Genomic DNA, 5,783 nt, shown 5'->3' with positions numbered 1-5,783 from the left:
TTACCCTCGATTATCTTTATTATCACTTACCCCTGTATGATCAGCAGTTTACACCTTATCTCATAATTGTTATGGTTATGTATCTAGTAAACATCTTTACACACCATAGCCATCCCTTGGGAAAATACAAATAACGATACACTGAATACTTTCGAGTGAAATGCTACAACGGAATATCCGTGCGCTTGCGGATCCTTCTGTAATTTTTAAGACATACCGCACGCCGTCCCATGGCGTCACCGCTGTGGGGCGGCCGTCTCGGTGTTTCTTGGCGCCGTTGCTAGGAACTAACCATTCCTAGTGATTGCACTAAGAAATGCCAACAAGCATTTCCGGCGCCGTTGCCGGGGAATGGCACTAGGTGTAAAGATTTTACTAATGCATAAACATGGCATTGTGAATAAGAGGTAGCTACTATTATCTTTTGTTTTCTCCTGATTGGATGAAAACAGGGTAGTGTATGATTGGTTTCTCCTTGCCGACAAACTTTGCTGGAAATCCCGAGAAGCTCGTGAAAAGGGTCCGACCTCGCGTCGTCCCTCCTCAGCTCTCGTTGTCGACAAGCGAGCCCGCTTTCCAGGCACTAGCAACAACAACCGAACCCATGGCTGAGAAGACTCTCTGTGACTTTTCCGTCCCCTTAGCCGCCAATGTTGCGACTGGACCCTACGCTGATGTTGGGGACGTGAACTTCGAGCTAAAGTCCAGCCTCATAAACATGGTGTAGGCTAGCCCATTCTGCGGCAAGCCAAACGAGGACGCCAACGCCCACCTCCAGAACTTTCTGGAGCTCTGCAAGACCGTAACCATACGGGGTATTACGGCTGACATCATCAGGCTTCGCTTGTTTCCTTTCTCCCTCCTGGGGAAAGCGAAACAATGGTTTTATCAGAATACAGAAGCTGTCAACACGTGGGACAAATGTTCCGCGGCATTCCTCGCCAAGTTCTTCCCGCTAGGCAAAATAAATGCCTTGCGAGGAAGAATTTCAAGTTTCCAGCAGACAGGGATGGAATCCATCCCGGAAGCTTGGGAGAGACTCCAAGAGTACATACTCATCTGTCCTCATCCTGGGATGGATGAGTGGCTCGTACTCCAAAGCTTCTACAACAGGCTAACAACTACATCAAGAGCCCACATGGACGCTGCTGCTGGAGGAGCCTATCTAGATCTAACGATTGCCAAGGCCAAGGCCTTGATTGAAAATATGGTCTCCAACCAGGGCTGGAACGAGGAGTGTTCCCAGCCCCGAACCAAGGGCGGAATGCATACCGTCAAGGAGATGGATATGGTTGTCGCCAAGAAGGACCTCCTACTCAAACATATACACGAAAGGGCGGAATTCAAAGAGCACAGGAACAACTATGCCCAAGCCATGAACTTGTACTTAACGTGCAAGGTTTGTGGTAATGGTGGACACTCAGGGAATGACTTTCCCGAGACCCGTGAAGATGCGGCCTACATCAACAACAATAACAACAGGTTTCGTCCACAAGGAGGCCAAGGGCGGGGTCAAGCATGCCCACCATTCCAAGGAGGAGGCAATAATTTCAACCCCAATTTCAATTTGAATTTTAATTCAAGCTCTGGTGGAACCACCCAAAATAACTTGGATTAGTGCGCTAACCATCGTTGCAAAGGCAACTCTGATCCAACTCGCACGTACCTCGACAGTTCCTCGAGTAAACTCTCGATTAAAGCCACGAAAACCGGGATCGAATAAGCAAATCTCACACGAAGGCGAGTCCAGAGAGTACAACATGCATTTCATACATCACAGAGTCTTGCAGCGGAATTTGAAATTATTACAAACCAGTTTTGAAATTGGGACAAGTACTACAGAAGCCATATCTACAACAGTTCATCAGAGTTCATTTATGCAGCGGAAAGTAAAAACACGATAACTAACAATAACATGGCATCTCGATAAAGCCCGTATGAGACATCACTCGGGAGGAGAAGCGTTAGCACCAATTGAGGATCCATCCTACACCACAGACCAACTCAGAGGTAAAGCAGTTAAATCAGCAAACATATCTTCATAAGTAATACCTGAAAACAAAGCCACAAGCAAGGCTGAGTATACTAATACTCAGCAAGACTTACCCATCAACGGATATAACTTAGTCCACTTAACAAGACATGCAAGGCTTTTTGGCTAGAGGGGTTTGTTTTGCTGAAAAAGCAACTAATAGTAGATCCTTACTTTCATATTTTAGATTTCATATTTCTAATATAATTCACCATTCTAGATGAGCATCTATCTCTAATCATCTATGTTGGAAAAATAATTAATCATCCATCAATATTCATCATCATCAACTTCCACTTGTCACTCTATGTGGCAAAAGTGTTAAGCAGTCTCATTATCCGTGAGCGGCGGAACAATTCGCATTGAGCTTAATAACCTTGCAAGGCAAACCTAACACACACGCATGGGGAGCGAAGTCACCCACGCAACATGTCCCTTTGCTTCTCGTTTCGCGGGACATGCCCACCGCCCATGACTACAAGTACGACGACTCTGCAACCACTGATGGTGGAGTGGTATGTCCCACGCCATGGTCCAATCAGGTAATTTGCTTACCGATTACCATATTCTCGGCATGTGGTTAGTACGTTCAAATGCTTAACAAAGCTACCACACACTGCGGCCTTAGTACATTTTTACTAAACCGATGGGGTCTCAACCACAAATATCATCCCATGACCCCGCCCGTAAACCTTATGATTGCAGTATGTTATAAAATAGTCAGATCCTATAATCTCACGAGTAGCAGGAAACTACTCGACTTTTACAGGTCCTAGTTAGCAGTGCATCTAGTCGAGCATAACCTCTAGTATTCACAACATGGGTATCTAGGATCATGCATCTATGGTTTCAATCAACTCTTGAAAACTTAAATGCATAGATAAATAAATTACAACATAGATTGCATATAATTGAAAATAATAGGCATTAGATGCACCGGGGCTTGCCTTCTTGGGCACTGCTAGCCTTGGGCTCTTCTGAACTTTGGTTCGGGTCTTGGATCAGCTCTAGGGTATTCACTTGCGCATCAGTGGTGTTGGCCTCGTGCGTTGGCACCAACTCGTAGGTACCGTCAGCAAGATTGGCAGTTTCTATATGAATGCAAGAATAAAATTTATTACAATAAGATACAAAAACATATTTCTTTCCTTCACTATAGAGTTGTAATCCAACATAACATGTTGCATTGTGGTGAACTTAGTTAACTTCATTTACTAGGCAATCATTTATAGAGTAGTTCATAACTTCACTTTATTTCAAAAAAATGAACTGGGTGGCGATTTTTATTTCCAAACACTATACATGAGATTGTTTGACTATTTAACTTCATAAGTTAGGAATAGTTTCTGGTTCTACAAAATTTCCTCAAGGTAGTAAATCTAATCAGCAACTTGCAGTTTAATTTTCAGCTAAAAACAGTAATGCATGAAATCACGAAAAAATCTCAAAACAGATTGTGTTTAAAAGAAGATGAATTTACACAGATGAAATTACAACAGTTATGAAGCTCAAAATTTCACAGAGAAGTCTACACATGGTTCTAAACATACTGTAAATTTTTCAAAAATTTTCTAGGCATAAAACAGAAGAAATAAATTCGACAATCTTAAACCACATATATCAAAACTAATTAGCACAGAAAGTTCTATAGTTTTTCTGGATTTTAAATTTTTACTAGAGCCTACTCTAAGCATGAGGAAGCTACAATAAAAATTTCAATATTAAACTCTATATACAAATTCAGTATTGCATTTACACATTTAAATACATGCATAAATATTATAGCTAGTTTTTGTTAAGTAATCATGCTCAAACATTTTTTACAGCATCCACACATCTATAAAGTGATTCTGTAAAAGTTTCATATATAAACATGTAGTATCAAGACCAGAGAAAAAATGACAAACTAAGCAAGGTGACATCAAGAGTAATTAATATCTTCTGTTCTAATCAAGATCTCATTCCCAAACTTTGCATTCATGGTGAAATACTCAAGAACAAGTACTGGTGATAGTTTCGTATTTTTCCAGCTACTTAAACTATTTATCTCAACATAGTGTCATTTATAAGGATTAAACCCTAGATCTAGCTACACAGATCTAAAAATATTCAAACTTAGATAATAGTGTTTATTTATTATCATAATAGCATGGAAAAAGTTTCATACACAGATCTACAATAGAAAATCCAGAACAAAAATACAAAAATTTATCCTAGATCTAGCAAAGGCTAGGTTTTCATATAGCTACAAGTGTTATCTCGTGTTCAAATTTGTACACAAGGCTAAACATAGCATGAAATATCTACTAGCCAAAAATCACATAAAGTTACTGAGTGGAGCTCCTAGAACATTTAGAGACTATTTAATCTAATCTTTTTCCAAGATTAAAATGTTGATAGAATCTGAAGATGTGTATGTTACAAAACTTGTATATCTTGTTACAAAGATTCCAAAACATTTGAATTTGCATTTTTATGATTCTTATATGAATTTCTACACATTTTCAAAGTTTGCTGGCCAGAAAGAGAGGAGGGCCAGCGGCGCCGTTCCCGGCAAGCTCCCACGCTGGCGGTGCGGGCCCCGCAAGGGAAACGTAAGAGGGATTCAAGGGCTACCTCTGGAGGGTCTTGGGGTTCGCGGAGGTGGCCTGAGGCAGCCTCGCCGTGAGCGCCGGCGGCCGGCGGCGGTAGCAGGCGGTGGTGGTGGCGTTCTGGTGGAGGAAAGAAGGGGCATGTGGGGCCTGGAGTCACTGGGGGGTCGAGTAATGCTGTGGTGGGGTTCAAACGGGCAATGGGATGGTGCAGCGGCGGCGCCATGGCAAGCTGGAGCTCGCCGGCGCTAATGGCGTGGGCGGCGGTGGGGTAAAGGGGTCTGCGTGTGTGCAGGGGGTGAGGCGCGTTTTATAGATGGCCAAGGCTTCAAGGCGAAGCAAAAGAGCCATAGAGGAGGTCTATTTGGGCTGCGCGAGTTCGACGGCGAGGTGGTGGCCGGTCAGAGCGGCGCTGTGCAAGGCGGGTGGCGTGTCGAGCTCCCAAGTGGCCTGGGATGCGTGGCTCGCAGAGGAGAAGCCAGGGAGGAGCGGAATTGCTAGAAATCGGTGGCACGCGGCTGAAACCGGAGGGGTTTGCTGTTGCCGGCGTACGGACGGCGTGTGGCGCGCCGTGAGGGAGAGAGAGGATATACAGTCAGTGGCAGTTTTGTGATGAGACTGAAGTTCAAAATCCAGTTCTGTAAATTCAATTTTTCTCCTTCTTCTTGGCCTCAAATGAAAAACTTTTGAATACCATTTTTGTTCAGTTTTTTGGGATCTACAACTTTGATTTTAGGCACTTTTTCATTTGAGTAATGGTTTGTGAGTTATTTTAAAAGGTTCAATTTCTCCATTAAAGGCTTCATTTAATTTATCTAATTGGGCTGAAATTGAGCCCGCTTCCTTTTTAGGCACATGTCACTAATTGTACCAGATTTTTGTATACAATATTCTTGTGAGATGATTTGGACAAGAAATGAAATATAGTTGGAACCTTCTTTATTTGCCCTCACAATGTGAATCCAATATTTGAATTTGAATTTCATTTGTCTTTTGTTGCCATTAATAATTGTTTGTCCTCTCATTAATTCAACTAATTTCTCTAATGTGTTTATCATTGACTTTTAAATACCTAGGGCGTCACAGCCGGCTGCTCCTTAAGAGAATCTCATTCCGAGATTGGATAATGAACGGAGAGAGATATAAAGTTACCTGGAGTA

General features: G+C 42.5%; 1 non-coding gene across 1 annotated transcript; it reads right to left on the bottom strand.

The window, feature by feature from the left end:
- Positions 1-970: 970 nt before the first annotated feature.
- Positions 971-1,077, bottom strand: LOC120696302. Its single transcript, XR_005684080.1, has one exon. It is a non-coding gene; the product is annotated as a small nucleolar RNA R71 (small nucleolar RNA).
- Positions 1,078-5,783: the final 4,706 nt, after the last annotated feature.

The sequence above is a fragment of the Panicum virgatum genome, chromosome 2K (genome assembly GCF_016808335.1).
Source record: "Panicum virgatum strain AP13 chromosome 2K, P.virgatum_v5, whole genome shotgun sequence".
In the NCBI taxonomy this organism is placed as follows: Eukaryota; Viridiplantae; Streptophyta; class Magnoliopsida; order Poales; family Poaceae; genus Panicum; species Panicum virgatum.
Note: the sequence above shows the minus strand (reverse complement) of the source record. Positions and strands in the feature narration are given on the sequence as shown.